The sequence below is a fragment of the Panicum hallii genome, chromosome 5 (genome assembly GCF_002211085.1).
Source record: "Panicum hallii strain FIL2 chromosome 5, PHallii_v3.1, whole genome shotgun sequence".
Taxonomy (NCBI): Eukaryota; Viridiplantae; Streptophyta; class Magnoliopsida; order Poales; family Poaceae; genus Panicum; species Panicum hallii.
Window position 1 is genome coordinate 48,377,956 of NC_038046.1, and position 19,580 is coordinate 48,397,535.

The 19,580-nt window shown below is 50.6% G+C and overlaps 1 pseudogene; it reads left to right on the top strand.

The window, feature by feature from the left end:
* Nucleotides 1–243: 243 nt before the first annotated feature.
* Nucleotides 244–1,855, top strand: LOC112894535 (annotated as a pseudogene).
* Nucleotides 1,856–19,580: the final 17,725 nt, after the last annotated feature.

Consider the following 19,580-nt stretch of genomic DNA (forward strand, 5'->3'; position numbering starts at 1 on the left):
TGTTCATGCCCTCCGGGATGCCAAAGAACCTATGATGCATGTCTTCACCATGGGATTGTGTCGAGGTTGTTCATGGAACTTCTACTCTACCGTAGATCCAATCTGGTTGATATGGTACAATATATATGTCACACACAACGGCACAAGTATGCATCATATTTTTTTAGCAACGCAAGTATAGATCAACTGAAAGTAACAAATGCATAAAAAAAGAAACAACATGTTGAACTGGGCCGCCCCGTATTCTGGCCCATCTGGCCCACTTCACACCTAACGTAGCTGGCAGCACGCAGCACTGCAGCAGCAGCCGTCTCCTGGGGCTCCTGGCTCGCCCGCTCTCCCCTTTTCGTTCTGCTCTGCTCAGGCAGCACACTGGCCAGTTCCCCAAAATCTCGTGCACCAAAGGCCACCGCCCACAGCAATTACTCACGCCATGGCCGCGCCTGCTGCTGCTACCGTGGCTGCCGGCGGCGGCGGCGGACACCGCTTCGACTTCGACGTGATCGTGGTCGGCGCCGGGATCATGGGCAGCTGCGCGGCGCACGTGGCGGCGTCCCGCGGCGCGCGCGCCCTGCTCCTGGAGCGCTTCGACCTGCTGCACGGCCTCGGCTCCTCGCACGGCGAGTTGCGCACCATCCGCGACGCGTACCCGGACGCGCGGTACCCGCCGATGGTGCGCCTCGCCCGCCGCCTCTGGGAGGCCGCCGAGGCCGAGTCCGGGCGCCGCGTCCTCCCCCCGACGCCGCTGCTCTCCCTGGGCCCGCGCAGCGACGCCTCGGTCCTCGCCGCCGCCGGGAACGCCGGCGCGGAGGAGGTGGGCGACCTGGCCGCCAGGTGGGGAGGCGCGTTCCGGGTCCCCGATGGGTGGGTGGGTGGCCGCCGTCAGCGAGCGCGGCAGCGGCGTCCTGAACGCGACCGAGGCGGTCAGGATGTTCCAGGCGCTCGTCCCCAAGAAGGGCGCCGTGGTGAGGGACAACGCGGAGGTCGTGGGCATCAGAAAGGGGCCGGAGGGAGGCGTCGTGGTGGAGACGAGCACCGGAGAGGAGTTCAGCGGCGCCAAGTGCGTCGTCACGGTGGGCGCGTGGACGAGCAAGCTGGTCAAGTCCGTCGCCGGCGTGGACCTCCCCATCCAGCCGCTACACACGATGGTCCTGTACTGGCGCATCAAGCCCGGCCGCGAGCGCGAGCTCACGGCGGAGGCTGGATTCCCGACGTTCTCGAGCTACTGCGCCCCGCACTTCGTGTACAGCACGCCGTCGCTGGAGCGCCCGGGCATGATCAAGATCAACTACCACGGCGGGCCGCCGTGCGATCCGGACAGCCGCGAACTCGTCTCCGGCGGCGGCGATGTCGTGGAGCGGGTGGCCCGGTGGATTGATGAGTTCATGCCGGGGCGCGTGGAGACCGCCGGCGGGCCGGCCGACCGCCTGCCGTGCATGTACTCCATGACGCCCGACGAGGATTTCGTGATCGACTTCCTCGGCGGGGAGTTCGGCGAGGACGTGGTGATCGGGGCCGGGTTCTCTGGTCACGGGTTCAAGATGGGTCCGGCGGTGGGGAGTATCTTGGCCGAGATGGCCATGGACGGTGAGGCGAGGCCTGCAGCAGAGGCCGGCGTGGAGCTTGGTCACTTCAGGATCAACCGCTTCGATGGAAACCCCATGGGAAATGCCAAGGATTTGTGAGCTCGATCATGGATGTGTGGCGTGTTCTCTGTGATTCTTGTCGATGATAGGTGCATTGCAATAACTTCAAATAATTGGACCATCGAGTTCTGTTCATGTCATTTGTAAGTTTGAAGTGACCGGCACATGAGGTGCTGAGCTATATGAATTCGGACGTTTCTTCCTTCCCAGATACCCGAAACTTTTGTCCTATCGTCTCAGCTTTCCTCTCTCTACTCCATCTTCGGGAACATCAGACTTCTCCAGTATATTAGTTATGTTTTGTGGTTAGGGTTGGGGATTTAGTGTTTGGATTTTAGGGATATTGAAGATTTGGAGGGAAGGCTGCCAGGGGAGGAGGGTTGTAATTCAGATGGTGGAAAAGGGCATACCATTTCTCATGCTGCTTATCTGCAAGTTGAAAAAACAAATGAATGTGTTAAATTAAGTTCTGCAATAATATTTAATGTTGTTTGTTATTAATATGATTGTTTTGTATCCTCCTGTTCCCATGGTGCCTTGGTGTTCAAAACCCATTTGGTTGTTAAATTCCTGTTCTTCCTTTTCAGAGGTAAAGGTAATAGAAAAATCTATGAGTGGTTGCTGCCTTGCATGATTCCTCCGTTTGCACAATGATTCTTCTATTTTGTGGCAGGATTATTATCATGAGTTCATGGACGCAGCCCCTTCACTTTCAAAGTATCACCTCTGTTTTCTGTTTCTATGCTCCTAATTTCTTTTTGGTTCATAGTTCAGTTTTTCTCTATGTATCCATAACTCCATCACTGCTAATAGATGCTAAGTTACAAATACGACTATTTGTTAAACTGTAGTGGTGGTGTATATTCGATCTGCTAGTCACATGACGACCTATAGGAAAGAATGGTAGCATCATTGAATTTTGTCCAAAGGGAAAAATACACATTCTGTGTTGCAGATTGAATTTATGCAAGTCAAGCCTTAAATCGCAGGAATAATAGCCTCCTCATATATATATACCTAGCACTGCAATCTGATACTCCCCGTATAATTATAGACTAGCAGTTGTATGGATAGGGGTGGCAACAGATCAAAGCCCAAGTGCTTTCTTCACAATTCAACTTGACTCTTATTGATTTGGACATCACTAACATGGATACGACCGTATTAGTGCCTTCTTGCCTAAAGGTGAATCAACTCTATATCAAGATTAAATTTGATATATTTAAACAATTAATATTGTACTATGATTTCTGTGCATTCTCATTTTCAGAATTACTCGATTGCATAAAGCCGTGTGTAGAAATTATATGAAAAATATGGAGGACTAAAGAAATTGATTGGGGACCAAGCCTTTCCAATGTTCTCCACCAGACCACCAAGTCACTTTTTGTGCAAGGAAAGAAAGAGTCTAAATCCAACATATTTTCAATGTTGGATTCGGACTGCAGGAAAGAACCAAGTTGTAACGGCTGCCACGACTTCATACCGACTCCGATTGGGGCGTTCTTGGACTTCACGGAAAGCTTATCAAATCTATTTTTGTATGGATCTAGACTCATGTCCAAATCTTCTCCGAGGCGGCTGCAATCGTTGATTTACTATAAAGACCTTTTCTATCCACGGTGCTGGATCACCTGATTTTGGTCCGATGGGCTGTGCATCAAGTGAGGCCCAGTAGGGGCGCGTCCTAGGGTTTAGAGACGACCTCCACCACGTTCTGATCATCCTCTACCCTCTCATATATCTCCATAGCCATTGCTAATTGCATGTAGACGCGTGTGTCGGCTAGACCATCCGTTCTACTTGATTCAGAACTCCACCTTTGTGATCTCAAATTGGTTGTTATCTTCATATTTGCAATTGAGTTGCTTGTTCTACTTTTTTTTGCTTGTTCTTCGATTGCTTGCAGGATAAGTGCCCTAGTAGCCGGGTGTTGCGCTCCACAAGATCGCGGTAGACATTGGAGGTGGTGTATCGGTTGCTAAGGCGCAGCATCCTTAGAAGGTTGTAGTCGGGCCGTGACTGTCGTCTCCATCCACCAATTGAGTTATCCATCCCCTATCACCGAAAGATCAGGAACAAACCCTAGTGGGGTCACATATTAGTTGGTAATCAGAGCAAGGTTGTTCGGTGAGAGATTTTCAATCCTTCGCTGTTTTTAGTTTCCTAAAGTCCAGAAAAGAAAAAAAATAATAGATTAGTTTGTCCATAATCCTATAAATCTTTTGATCCTTTTACTAGTACTGCTGAGTTAGGGTTTGTTGAGTTTTCGGTTGCATCAGTTTGTGCCAAATTGCTGGTCTTAGCGTCTAGTCGTTTAGAGTGTCGAGTTCTAGTCATGTTTGTGTCACAATTGCAAATTAGGATTTCTTTGTTTCTCTCCACGAGCTAGAGTATTTCCAAATCCCTTTGTTTTGTTTGCCACCATAACGCTAACCACGTCCGTTGAGGTTTCATCCACGTTCATCCTTCCATCTAGAAAAGAAAACCCAACAAGTTCCAAACAAAATTTGATTCGGAGTCAAATTTCTTCCTAAAAAGAAAACCACCATATTTCCTTGGTGCTGAATCCAAATAGGCTATTTAAATACAATCTGGAAAGAATTTTTCATGGGCTTTGTAACGGATCCAACGTCACCCCAAAATTCCTTCAGAGCGCTTCGCAATCGCCCTGGATATTTGCACATCTGCTGGTTTTGCAAAACAGCCACTTGTTTCGACTTTGCTGATGAATCACCTTTCCCAAGGGAACATTTAGTTGGTGTAAGTAGCTTGTTATCTCTTGTTGTAAAATTTCAGCTTTGCGGTACTTGAAATAAAAAATAAAAAAGAAAAAGAAAAGAAAGAAAAGAAAGAGAAAGAAGAAGAGAAGAGGTTTTCTTTTGGTGGTATTCCTCTCCTTGTGACCCGTCTTTGCTGCAGTTCAGTGACTTCGTTTGTGTCCAGGCTCGCGTCTCTAGCACGTCCTAGCCTAGAACCAGCACAGTACCATGATTGAACGATTAGTCAGTTTGCTTTTATGACTAATTTGGTGCTGGTATTTCCTTGTGCTTCTTTTTTTTTAGCCACCTACAACTTCACATATCTGACTACGGCTCGATAGGTGTTATTGCTGCAGCACCAATACACTTCTTTTCAGGTGCTTGACTTGTTAGCTGTCGACCCGTACTATTTTGACTTGGTAAGAACTTGTAAGAGCTTGTTTTAAACAAGGTGAGTTTGAGAGATTTACAACTGACATATGCTAATAGTTGACAAGAGCATACATATTATTTTTATGTTTTTTGTTTTCTACTAATCATGACAGGTGACACGAAGATTTTTGAGCTAATGAAACTACATCTTCAGATTCAGGATGTCATTCAACACTTGCCGCTATATGATGGTAAGTTTGCAAACATGATTTGTCAGAAGAGCAAATAACTCTAGCTGCTGTTAGAGTTCTTATTGATTATGCTTTAGCTATTCGGAAATGTTTGTGTAGACATGATAAGGTATCTAAAATATGGAATACGTTGAAAACTGTTTTCAGAGAGTATTTTGTTTCTAAATATTATGCTGATCATTTTCTTGCTAAGCTATAAAGTTTGAAATAAGGTAGTAACACTGTTGAATATACTAACTAGATATTCACATTCTTATGTTGCAATGTGGTTTCATGGAATGCGAAGATGCTACTGAAAATAGATTTTTGAGAGGGCTGAACAAAGAAATCTATGATATTCTTGTTCATGAAACATATACTTTCTTGCCTCAATTGTTAAAACTAGCTTGCACTGCTGAAAATGAGACTTTGTTAGCCTTGCATACTTGCAATGAAGAAAGCTTTCAGCAGAGGAGCTTCCTTTTGTTCCTGTGTATGGTTCTAACAATTTGCAGAAAATTAGGCCCATCTCCAACATGGGAGATGAGCTGCCATGTGCATCGATGGATAACCAAGAAGACAAGCTTCTTCTGCCATCATTCCCTAAGGAGGCTCATGTAGGTAACGCATGGAGTGCTTCTGATACTCGAGGTGGGTGCCATCAAGATCAAACTCAATTGTCTACTTATCATGCTACTAGAGAGCAACAAATAGTAGGAATCATTGCTGATTTACCTTTATTACATGGTGATTTGCTTGTTGATCCTCGTGATAAAGAGGAGTTGTGTGATCATACTTCACTCAAATCTACCACACAACTAGTACATGGACATGTGCAATCTGATTTGAATGATGAACATGTTGTTTTTCCACATTGAGTTTGATATTCTTTGCAATCTAAATTGTTTAGAGAAGAAATTATTTCAGAATTGCATTTCGTCATGTTTTGATCATTGTTCGTTCTATGTAATTGGAAAATATAACACTCGGGAGAGTATATGGTACGTTGGGTGTATATTTATTTAGATTTAAAATCTCATTTAAGAGTATCTCAAAGCGATTAGCAAATGATTTGCATTAAAACTAATTATACCATATCGAGTTTCTTTGCTATTGATAACATGTTGCAGGTTAATTTTCAAGAAGGGAGCAAATCTTGCTATCTTGTATTTTATTTGAAGTTTTAGGATTATATTTGAAAGAACTTGAAAAGACTCCATTACTGAACAACACTCATAACGCCAAACCGAGGATGGTTTGAAGACAAGAAGGGGAGAAACTGATGTGTGAACCCGACGTTCACGGCCTGATTACAGCCTTCCAAGGATGTTGCGCCTTAGCAACCGATACACCACCTCCAATGGCTGCCGCGATCTTGTGGAGCGCAACACCCGGCCACTAGGGCACTCGTCCTGCAAGCAATCGAAGAACAAGCAAGAACAAGTAGAACAAGCAACTCAATTGCAAATATGAAAATAACAACCAATCTGAGATCAGAAAGGTGGGGTTATGAATCGAGTAGAACAGATGGTCTAGCCGACACACGCGTCTACAAGCAAGTAGCAATGGCTAAACTTTCAACAAAATAAAACCCAATCTGTTTGTGGCAGCTGTGGAGGTATATGAGAGGGTAGAGGACGACCAGGATATGGTGGAGGTCATCCCTAAACCCTAGGACACGCCCCTATTGAGCCTCACTTGATACACAGCCCATCGGACCAAAATAGGGTGACGCAACACCGTGGATAGAAAAGGTCTCTGTAGTAAATCAACGACTGTGGCTGCCTTGAAGAAGATATGAATATGAGTCCAGATCCATATGATAGTAGACTTGATAAGCTTTTCGTGAAGTTGAAAAACGCCCCAATCGGAGTCGGTATGAAGTCGTGGCAGCCGTTACAACTTGGTTCTGTCCTGCAGTCCGAATCCAACATCCAAAACATGTTGGATTTGGACTTTTTCTTTCCTTGCACCAAAAGTAACGTGGTGGGGAAAGAAAGAGTCCAAATCCAGCATATTTTGGATGTTGGATTCAGACTGCAGGACAGAACTAAAAGTGACGTTGTGGAGAACATTAGAAAGACTTGGGCTTGGTCCCCAATTAATTTCTTTGGTCCTTCATATTTTCCATGTAATTTCCACACAAAGCTTTACCCAATCAAGTAATTCTGAAAATAAGAATGCATAGAAATTATATTACATCATTAATTGTTCAAATGTATCGAATTTAATCTTGATATAGAGTTGATTCAGCTTTGGGAAAGAAGACACTAATATGGCCATATCCATGTTAGTGATGTCCTCATCACTTATATTTTTAGCTCAAAATTTAATAAGATTAGAGCCCAACTTATTAGGGTCCGTCCCTTAGATTATCTAGGCTAAAATTTGAGCCCTTTACCGCCCCTATGTATGGAGTATTCAACTTATATCTAGCAAGTTTTTCACCATATAATTATTTTGGCAACAAATTCCTAAAGATCACTTTTGTGATCAGATGAATTGCGAATTTATAGAGCGGGCATGTTGTTCCTGCTGAAGGCCAATCTGATTGTCTTATTTTGTACCTCATAAGATCAGTCGTCAATAGTTTATAATGTTTAACTCAATCTATTAATCTTTTTGCATCTGTGCCTTCTTCAAGTGCAATTGACTATGGTTCCCTCAGTGCAAGTCAGAACAGGTTTGCTTCGGATTGTTGATGGGAGGGAGGTCCTGCAACATCCAGATATTTGTTTCAAGAGCATACAATTGGAAAATAAACATCAAGGAAGTGAAGCATTTACATATCCAAGTCAGGGATGTCCTAGTGGCTCAGGTACTACAATATCTTCTCATAACAATACCATTCCATGAAATGCATAGTACTTTAAAACAGTAAATTTCTGTTCTGCATTGCTTCGTGTTTTGAGTAAATATATTGAATCTACCCGTATTGTTCCTCACATTACTTTTTATATTAATCATATTTACTGTATTAATCATCTAAGAGAACTTGTGCAAGCTCCTGTTCCTTTGAGCCATGGAGGTAATTTTAAGTTGTTTTGAAACATATGTCAAGCAAGTAGCGTAACACGAGCTAAATGAACGTTTAGAAGCATGTTTGTTCCAATCAGCACAACTATTAATTAGTTTAAGTATCACGCAAGATAGTTCCTGAACGGGAGGAAAAATAAAAAATGCAAATATAATGCCGTTTTTGTTTGTTTAGTTCAGATGTACCCTTAAAGTATTCAGGGAGTTACCATTCCACTTTTTATTCCAATGGCACCTATAGTATTCTTAAAGTACTTAGCCCTTAGTTATTCCACTTTGTATTCCAAAAATACTTTTTAAGGGTAAAAAGTGTTTTCAATTCCACTTCGTAAAAGTGTCCCTCTCATCGTCAATTCACAATTTTATGCAACAACGACACCCACCATATTTCCTAGTACTAATGACATTGGTGGAGTACTCACGTTGGTGATAGTTGGCACTCAGCTGGCCCAAATGAACAGTTTGTTGCGTCACTGAGTATCTGGGCTCATGTATTCATATAATGAAGTTTGGGGCTATTGTGTTCTTGCCCCTACTTCAAACCCAATTTTGATTTTACTACCTTGCATTTTTATCCTTATTGTTTAGAAATGAAGCCTCCGTTTACCCCTATTCCTAACACCGTTAGCTTCATCCCAAATAAAATAATTAGAAAAATAACAAAAGCCCTACGAAAAGACAAACATACCCCTTAACCTTTATCTCTTCTCCCCGAACCGGATCGAACCAGACCTCTCTCTTCCTCTCGTTCTCTCGGGTCTGGAGGCCGGTGCTTTAGCGGCGGTGGCTGCGGCGGGCCTGGGGACGCGGCCTAGAGGAGCGCGGCGGCGGGAGGGCGGCTCGGCCAAGTCGCTGCTTGGGGGAGGGCGGGCGCGAGCGCGTGCGACCGGCCAGCGCGCAGCTCGCCTGGCAGTGCCACTGCGGGCGCACGCGGGCGGCCAGCGCGTGGCTCACCCGGCGGCGCGGCTCGGCCAGGGTGCGGCAAGGGCGGGCTCGGCTAGGGCCCGGGCAGCCAGGCGTGCGCCCATTGAGTCAGAGTCCAGAGCCGTGGAGTTGGTGCCTAGGTATGAAATTTTGACCTATGACTGTGTATTGACCAACTGTGGGACAAATTAACCTTGGGATTTAGACAATTGCACTAATTTGGTTTCAATTGCTCTGATTTGTAGAACAAATCAGAAGAGTTTGAATCTTGTTGTTAGGGTTCGGTCCTTCTTCAGTTTTCCTGATGGGGAACCAAAACCATGGACGCCGGGTAAAACTTTGCCAACTCAAACGGTTGACATCCATAACTATAGCTTGTTGCAGTTGGTTGATTTCATAGCTGAACGCTATATGTGGGGTTCCAAGCAGCACATTACTTTGTGGCGTGAGTTAGAATGTTCTATGGAGATAAAATCTAATGAGCAGTTGCTTGAGTGGTTTCAGCTTAATATAGATAAGGGAGTAGTTCATATGAATGCCCAAATCAATGATTTTGTGGGCCCATTGCAGTGTTCGACAATGAAACGTAGGTGCCACCCATCTGTAAGAAATAAAGCACCCATCACCACTAATGAAAGAGCCACCGAGAGACCTACCAATGAGAGCTGCACCAATGAGAGAGCCACATCCACAAGTAAGAAAAAGGGAGGCACCAAATGTAAGGGAAAAGGTGGAGATGGTGATGAGGGTGTAGGAGTTGATGAGGAGGGCATGTATTCTAACACTGATTCGCTTGTGGTGCCAAGTGATAGCAGCTATGATAGTGACTTGGCTGCATCATCCGACTCTGATGATGATTGCTCTGACCCTGAGTTTGATCCTAATGGTGAAGTAGTTGACAATGATGATGAATATGACCCCCCTTTTCATATGATGTTGATGATCCAATTATTGATGTAAATGTGGTGTTCCCATATGTGGATCAGTGCAAGTCTGCAGTTACCCATCATGCAATCTTGCATGATCATGCTTTTGAGATTGTGAAAAAGGACAAGAGTAGGTTTAGAGCTAAATGCAAGAGAGCTGATTAGGGCTGCAAGTGGACGTTTTTTTGCATCAACGAGTACGAAATACATTGGCTGCAAGGTAATCATCAAGTAATTAGTACCTTTTCTGTCATTTTTAGCAAGTACACCTTTTTCTATCATTTTCGGCAAGTAACTAGCACTAACTAGTACCTTTTTCTCTCATTTGTTGTAGGTTAAGATGAGTTGGCAACAGCGGTTGCGGTGGATAGTTATAATTGGCTATTTCCAATGACTTATGGTGTGATTGAAATCGAGTCTAAAGAAAGCTGGACTTGGTTTGTCAATAACTTGAAGAAGGCGATTGGTACTCCTCCTGGATTTTTCATTAGTACAGATGCGGGCAAAGGTATAGAGGTGGCTGTATATGATGTATACACTTGTGGAAGAACACGAAGAAGAATGGGTACGGTAGTGAGCTTTATGGTAAGAATATGTGGTGTGCTGCCAAGAGCTTCACAATTGATAAGTTCAATTACTTCATGGGCAAGATAGAGGAGAAGGATCCTGGTGCACTTGACTTGACTGGTTGGATGATAATCATCCATATGTTTGGAGTAGAAGTAAATTCTCTAAAGATTGCAAGGTATATTAAATCAACAACAACCTTTCTAAATATTTTAATAGTTGGGTGTCAAAAACCAAGGATTTTTAAGTTGTTGACATGCATGACAAGATAAGACAGATGATCATCAAGAAAATGGTTTTGAGGGCCAAAATTGCTAGGAAAATATCAGGAAAAGTCATTCCAGCTGTCACCAATGATCTGAATGCTAAAATCAAGACTATTAAGGTCCATGAGGTGTTGATATGTGGGGCTGGAACAATAGAAGTAACTGTGAATAGATTCAAACATGCAGTGAATTTGGAACAAAAGAGATGTAGTTGCAGGGCTTGGCAAGTGACTGGAAAGCCCTACACTCATGCTTTAGCTTTTATTGCTAGGCTTAGTAGGCATGTACAGATAGATGAATTTGTTAATGACTACTTCTCTGTTGATAAGTTCAGGAAGGAAGGCATATGCAGGTACTTTCAATCCTATGACATTGAAGGATAGTTAGCCATGTGTTGATTTAGGCTACAAAATCAAGAAGTCTAAATTGAGAAGGAAACCGGATAGACCAAGAATATCTAGAATGAAGTCATATGATGAGGCTGGCACTAGCAAAAAGAGGAAGCCATGTTCTGAATGTAATGAACTAGGCCATATAGTCAAGTATTGCCAAGGAGGTCCCATTGCTAGTCAAAAGAGGAAGCTTTCAGCTTCACAAAATGGATCATCTTCACAAACCTCAGTGTGAGTGATGGATTCCTAACTATTTATATTTTTTTCCTTCTTTATGTAGTCAAATTGTCCACTGAACTATTTTTCTATCTTTGTGTGAAGTGCAAGTGCAGGTGTAAGTGCAATAGGAAGAGGGAGAGGAAGAGGAGGAGGAAGAGGAAGAGAAAGGGGAAATCCAAGTGAAAGTGAAACTGGAACAGAAGGTGTTGGAGGAGGAAGGGGAAGAGGAAGAGGAAGAAGGGGAGGAATAGGAGGACGATTGGCTACATTGTTAAGAATAGATGCATGAATGTGATGCAGCCACTGAACATGTAATATATAGTTGCTTTTGTTGGACACCTATGTTGGGATGTGATCTGGTGGTGCTCATCTTCTGGATATGTATGATGGGGATGTGATCTAGTAGTACATCTCTTTTGGATATGTATGATAGGATGTTATCTATCTATCTATATATATATATGCATGTGGTTTGAACTTACTTTTATGTGTTATGATGCTGTCAAAATTCTGTCAAATTCTTGTTCATATTCTTATTGAAATGCTGCTAAAATATAATGGCAAACAAGGGTATATTCACAAAGTTCAAAAAAGTAGGGTATATTCGCAAGGTCAAAATTGTCTTCTTTGACACCATTATGTGCTTTTCACGGAGTAGGGGTAAAGTGAGGTTTTCGTTTCCAAACAGTAAAGTAAGGGTAAAAATGCAAAGTGAAAGAAAGTGGGGGTAAAATCACAATTGGGTTCAAAATAGGGTAAGAATATCCATGAAGTAATCGTGTCCAATATGTGTACATCCCATTTAAGTATAGTTAGAAGTTGGGTTGTAATCGCTAGTTAGAGATAGAGTTGGAGCAGTATTCCTAGTATGGGATAACTATTAATGTATCAGAGTCAATTTGTTGGTTGGTTGGCGGTCTAACTGCAAGAGACTAGACTTGCCTTGATGTCTGTACTTATTACTCCATTCGTCCTAAATTGTTAGTCGTTTTAGTTTTTCTAGATTTATAGTTTTTACTATAAATCTACGTATATATTATGTCTAGATGCTGTCGGAGGAATTCTCCAGCCGGGTGGCGGAGAGCACCCGCCTAATCCTAGTTAAGGATGGGTTTGGAGGGACTCAGGAGCGCTCGATCGTGGACAGATGAACGCAGGAAGGACACGCAGATTTAGAGTGGTTCGGGCCGCCGTAGCGTAATACCCTACGTCCACTTTGGTGTTGTATTGGCTGCGTGAGCCTGAATGGAAAGCAGCCTAAACTTGCGTGTGTGCAACCTGGAACTTGAACGTCTAGTGTGAGTGTTTTTTATCCTGTGTTCTAACGAGTGCATTCTCCCTTTTATAGTCCAAGAGGAGTGCTTACACTGAGCGGGACCCCGACATGTGGGTCCGGCCAACAGGAGCTTGTTCTACGAGAGATATGGAGGTCATCTCCTCGAGCTCCTCTCCGTAGTCCTCTCGATCGGGAAGTTGATGTGCGTATCCACAGTCGGGATACGGCCGTGTACAGCCTTGTCTTGTACAGTGTTCGGTGTCAGCGTTGCCCAACAGTGTAGCCGTGCTGTCACTGTTGGGATGGAACCTCCAGTCAGGGGGCGAGCCAGCGCTGGCTCGTACCATGCGCACTGTTACAGCGCAAGCCTTAGCACGCCTATTACAGACCATCATCACGCGCGCAGCACCGTGACGGGACTGCACACAGTCCGCGCACTGTGCGCGGTGATACGACGCGCCGCCTTCAGATCAGGCGGGCTTACCGTGGTGTCAGCTTACCTGCCCCGTGTGTCAGTGGCAGGCCGCACCTTTTGACCTTGGCGCGCCCAACTCAGCTACCGCATTAAATGCTGGTAGGTGGAGAGGCGACCCGTAAGGGGCCTCCGGCCGCAGGCACGCGGCGGGGTCAGCCCCGCTCCTCCCGCGGGCAGCACATGGCGGCACCGGACCCCTTCCCGGGGGAAAGAGGGGTCCGGGGCCCCCGTGGCCGGCCGGAGCGGGCTGGCCTGTGATGGTCTGGCCATCACACGTGGCGGCCCCGGACCTCCCAGGGAGGCCGGGTCCGCAGGGGTTACCCGAGAGCTCTCCCGCCACGTGGGTGTGCAGAGGCCCGGACCTCACGGAGCTCGGGGAGGGTCCGGAGACCGTGGTCCCAGCTGTCAGGCCCGGAGGCCGTATGCCACGTGGCCCAGAGGCGAGGGGGAGCGTGGATTATGAGAAGTCCCAGGGCCTGGACACCCTAGCAGGAGGTACCCCTATCTGTATGTACCGACAGAGGCCCCCGGGCCCACCTCGGGAGAGGGATGAACCCGCAGGTGGGGCCAAATCCCAGCATCGCGCCGGGTGTACAGCTCGTTCCCGCCAGGCGAGGGCACGGATGTCCTTTCGCCCGTAGCGGGATCCCCGAGGGACCCGTCTTCCGCGCGCACCGTGCGCGTCAGACGGTTCAGATTCTTGTCTCATTCGAGCCCGCCGCGGCTCGGGCGGTTCGGATTCCGCCCTTCCCACGATCCTCCAGCGCCCACGCCAATGACTGGTGGACCCGAGCCCACCGGTCATTGAGTGTGAGGGTAGGGGAAGGCGGCGCTGGCGACCGCTCGGCTTCCCCTCGGTCGCCGCGGGACGCGAAGGGGGAGCAGTCTTTTGCATAAAAGGTATGCGCCGAAGGGAACGGCTACCTTTTCGCTCTCGCCAACAACAGACGCCGTAGCGCCCCTTCGTCTCCGCATCCCTTCTCGCGATCAGCTTCCTTGCGCCCGGCTCCTCTCTCTTCCTTGCTCCTTCGCGATCCACCCCAACAATTTCCATGGCTTCACTTCCTTTCCCGCGCCGCTTCCAGACCCAGGATCAGCTGGACGCGGTGCGGCGCCTTCTAGGGTGGACCGCCGGCGAATGCCGGGAAGGTCAAGGCCGGCGAGGTTCCCCTCCGCGACCTTGCCGCGGGGGAGTTCGTCCTCTTCAACTCGTACATTATGTGCGGGTTGGTTCCTCCGATCTCCTCCTTCTCCTCCTGCTCCTGGAGGAGTTCGGCCTCCAACTTCATCATCTCACCCCCCACTCCGTTCTCCTCCGCGGCGGTCTTCGCCCACTTCATGGAGATGTTCGTGGGAGTGCGCCCCTGCACCACCATCTCAAACACTTCTACTCCCTGGTCGGGACCGGGAAGAAGCGCGGTGAGATCGGCGCTTACTACTTCCAACTCCGGCACGGGATGTCGGGCGCCTACATCGCCGCCTTCTCCAGCTCCAAGTGGGAGGACTGGCGTGAAGGCTGGGTCATTGCGGTGACGGACCCCCACGACCGCCTAGAACTGCCGGAAGGGGGCCCCCAGAGCGACCGGAGCACCTGGAAGGCCAGGCCGTCAATTCCGGTAGAGCTCGACCCAGTCCTGAACCGGATCAAGAAGCTGGCAAGGAGCGGCCTGACTCTATGATGGTGCTGGGCGACTTCCTGAAGCGACGAATCGCCCCCCTGTAGCATCGGTCCCCGGATGGCCTACGTGTACACGGGGCTAAACGACTGCTGCAGGATCGCGCGAGGGCCCGGCGGCGACTTCACCCGGGCGGAGCTGGAGGCGCGATCCGGGCGATGACCGCGAGGCGTTCGTTCCAGAGTCCCTGGTCCTCCCGAGCGGGGTGAAGGCCCTATGCGAGGACCAGGCTCTGCGGTCAACGGTCCTGGCGTCGATGCCGACCCTGGACGAGGGCGGCCTGGCGGTCCGGCAACTGGGGGCGACCCCAACCGCGGGCTCCAGATCCCTGGGGCCACACCGGACCGCCAGCAACGCCCCAGCGGAGGTGCCGGGGAGCCGGGACCCAGAGGTCCGGCCCCCGGCGGGAAGGGAAAAGAGAAAGCGCCGGTGCCAGAGCACCGGCAGAAAGACTGTGCGGGTGCTGCCCCGGCCCAAAGGAGCGGCGAAGCTCAGGGGGCGGCACCCGAGCAGCGCAGCCAAGCCGAAGGGAGCAAGTCCCGGAAGCTCCAGCGAGGCGATGGCTCCTTGGTGGGGGAGCCGGCGCCCAAGCGCTAGAAGACAACGGGGGTGGAGAAACAGAGCGGAGCTGCACCACCTCCACCACAGTACCGGCCTCCGCCGGGACAACAGACTCCTCCGCCACCACCACCAGGGCCGCGGCCAGCGACACCACCGCCTCCATCCGAGACCAGACCACCGTCCCCAACGCCGCCGCCAGGGGGCTCAAAGGTCGGGGACGGCCCCCAGAGGTCCGGGGGGTCCTCGGCAGGGAGGAGGGTCCCCCCGGCCGCCCGGGGCAGATGGGAGTGGTACGACTTCCCGTAAGTGGTTTTATCAAGGTTTTTCATTTCCTTTCATGGCTTCTGGTGCTTAACCAAACAGGTGGTACGGCAGGCCGCAACCTTCAAATGCTCCAAATGGGGGACCCGGCCCCCAGCCAGCGCCGGAGTCCTCGGCATCGGCTCCAGCAGGGCCTCCGCCAGGAGCAGCCCTAGAGGCCTCCGGACCCAGTGGTCCGGAGCTGGAGGCTACCATGCCGCACGTCCAGAAGCCGCCCCCCAGGAGGAGGCGATCGGGCCCACTGCGGCGGCAGAGGCCCCGGCAACAGCGCCGGGCACCGAGGTCGGGCCTTCCCCAGCCGAACCGGCAGCTGAGGGGGTCGCTGCTACGGCGGAGGCTGCTAGGCCAGAGGTAGCGACGACGGCGGCACCAGAGGCAGCGGAGGTGGCGGCTCCGGAGGCAGCAGAGGCTGCGGCTCCGGAGGCACCAGAGGTGGCGGCTCCGGAGGCAGCAGAGGCTGCGGCTCCGGAGGCCGCCGAAGTCGCCAGTAGCGCCACCCCACCAGCGGAGGAGGAGGAACCGGAGGTGGTACTGGGAAGGCGTCTCCTCCCGAGCACAGCGGAGGTCCCACTCCCCCGGCTCATAGCCAAATGCCAACAAGCTCAACTGGAGCTAGAGGCTGGCATGCGCCGGGAGTGGGAGAAGTTGGAGGTGGAGCGCCAGCGGCTCTCCGACTGGGAGGTCCGCCTGGGGGACCGCATCAACACCGCCTCCGCCCGCCACGCCAAGGAGCGCGCCAAGCTCGTGTTGGAGCGCGAGCTCCTTCAGGAGGGGCTGGAGGAGGCGCGCGGCCGAGAGGCAGCGGCGCTCCAGCGGGAGAAGGCGGCCAACCGGCGGGAAAAGGAGGCCCTCGAGGCGCAGATCGTCGCGGAGAGGCTGAAGGAGGCGGCGACGGCTAGGGAGCGGGCCGCCCGGGAGCTGGCGGAGGCGGCGAGGGAGGCGTTTACAAACGGCCGAGGCGCAACAGGCCTCCCTCGCAGAACAGGTGGCGGCAGCAGCGAAGAAAGAAGAAGAGCTGGCCGCCCGAGAGGCAGAGGAGGTGGCCCGGCTGCAGGAGCTCCAGAAGCGGGAAGAGGCCGTGGAGGAGGAGCTGGCAGCCGGGTACCAGAGGCTCCAGGAGCGCGAGGCAGCACTCCAGGAGAGGGAGGCCAAGGTGGAGGGGCTCCTGGCAGAGCAGCACGCCGGCGCCAACCGATTAACAAGATGGGTTGGCGCGGTGAACCCTCTGCTAGAGGCGCTCGGGGCCAACCCCATCTGGATGCCGGAGGCCTCTTCACCATACGGTGCCGCGCTCCATCTGCTGGACTCCACCGCCAGGCGGCTGCAAGATGCGGAGGCCGGCCTACAGGACCTCCTGGAGGCAGAAGGACGAGTAGTTGCCCGGGAGATGGCGGAGTACATCCTCACCAGCTTCCGGAGCCATGATCCAGGCGTCCAGCTGACTCCCGTACTGGTTGGACCCCTCCGGGCAACGGCAAGCCGTTACGCGGGAAGGAGTCCAGGAGGCAGTAGACCTGGTCGCGGCCCGCCTCCGGCGACGTCCCGAACCTGCAGAGAGTGGAGGTGCCTCCGGACCTCCAGAGCAGTAGTGCTAGTATCTTTTTGTTATTTCTTTTGTAATATAATTTTGTTATTGTAAAATAACTTCGTAATGTTGTGCATATTATCAGAGATGCATTTAAACATTTTGTGCGTCTACTTTTTTGAAAAACCTAGCTGTTTTCCTGGTCGTCGGTCCGGAAAGTGTTTTCGAGTCCACCGAGGTCCCCTGGACCGAGGTCCTGCACATGACTTAGGATCGACGTTTAGTAGACGTCCCCACAGGTTCCCGGTCTGGCCAGCAGAGGCCTCCTGAGTTGCGTAGCGAGTCAGAGCTCTGGGACCCATGTTTAAGGGCTAAAAAGGGGTCCCGGTCCCCTGGTACATGGTTCGAGGTGTAACGGCGCTCACCCTAGGAGGGCAAGGCGTGTAGGCTTAGGGTACGGAACCAGGCTAAGCGGCTACACAGCCTTGGACCCCAGCAAAGGGCGAGCGCGTTTCCCTGAAGCCAGTTAACAGGAGTCCGGTTCCTTTTTTCCTTTGAGACAGAGGTCCGGGGCAGGGACGTAGCTACGCAACTTAAGAAGAACCTTGGCCATGACACAGACGCAGAAAACATGTGAGGGGTTAGCGTAATCAAGAAGCGAAAAAATGTAGAATTGTATAGACTTCAAGGACGCATTCAAGAACAAACTTTCCCTTAATGAATTGGTACAGAAGAGTTGTGCGATGTACGCCAGGGACCGGGTTTACGAGGGCGGACCTCCACCGCCCTGGTCCGCACGTTGATGCTACCAATTACAAAGGAAAAATTCTCTCTCGATCGGGTCCTAGGGATAGAACTTACGGAGGTGCTCAATGTTCCACGGATTGGGTAGTTGCATTCCATCCTCCGCAGCCAAACGAACAGATCCGGGTCGGCATACCTTTGTCACCTTGAAGGGCCCCTCCCAGCTGGGGGAGAGCTTGTGCATACCCTCTCGGTTCAGGATCCGCCTTAGGACTAGGTCCCCGACCCGGAGCTCCCTACTGCGCACAAACCGTTGGTGGTAGCGCCGGAGCGCTTGGTTGTACCGTGCGTTTCGGACTGCTGCTCGCCATCTGCGCTCGTCGACGAGGTCCACATCTTGGCGACGCTCCTGTTCCTGCATTCCCTCATCAAAAGACCGGACTCGCAGAGAGCCCATGGTAATCTCGGGGGAAGGCACGCCTCGGCCCCGTAAACCAAGAAGAAAGGGGTTTCCCCTGTTGCCCGGCTAGGTGTGGTCCGGTTCCCCCATAACACACTTGGGAGTTCTTCAATCCACCTTGCGCCATGCTTCTCAAGATCACAGTAGGTCCGGATCTTGAGCCCTCTGAGGATCTCAGCGTTGGCCCGCTCAACCTGGCCATTACTCCTGGGGTGCGCCACTGAGGCGAAACAGAGCTGAATGCCCATGTCCTCACAGTACTCCTGGAAGTACTGGCTCGTGAACTGGGTCCCATTGTCTGTGATGACGCGGTTCGGGACCCCGAACCGGCACACAATTGACCTGAGGAAAGCTGTTGCTGACGCCTTGGTGATGTTAACCACTGGGGTTGCCTCCGGCCACTTAGTGAATTTGTCAATGGCAACATAGAGGTACCGGTACCCGCCAACGGCCCTAGGAAAAGGTCCCAAGATATCCAACCCCCATACCGCAAAGGGCCAAGAGGGAGGAATCATCTGCAGAGCCTGAGCTGGAGTGTGTATTTGCTTTGCGTGGAACTGACACGCTTTGCAGGACCTTACCAACTCAGCTGCATCCTGGAGTGCTGTCGGCCAGTAAAAGCCATGCCGGAAAGCTTTACCAACCAGTGTGCGGGATGAAGAATGACTTCCGCACTCACCTCCGTGGATCTCCGCAAGCAAGTCGCGGCCCTCTTCCTGGGTGATGCACCGCATGAGGACGCCGTTGGCGCCTCGGCGGTAGAGGTCCCCTTCTACCACTGTGTATCGCTTAGCCATCCGGACAATGCGCTCAGCAGATGCTTGATCTTCAGGAAGGTAATTATCTTTCAGGTAGTCCCGGACCTTAGAGATCCATGCATCGGGACCTTTCTGAGAAACTGGGCGTGGCTCCCCGAGGTCTCCGGGACCCTCAAGGGAGCACACAACCCTTGGCGGGCTCCACGGATGGAGCGCCGCCGGGACCGCCAGCTTCGAGGTGCTAGTCCGACCCCCTTCGCCCAGGTCGGCAGGCTGGGCGGAAGGCTTCAGCAGACATCTCTGGAAGACGCCCCCAGGCACGGGTGCCTGGGTCGATGCGCTCGCGGAGAGTGCATCAGCTGCTGTGTTGCCTTCGCGTGGAACATGTTGCAGTTCCAGCACAACGAAGTCCTTCTCGAGCCTCTTCACATGAATGAGGTAGGC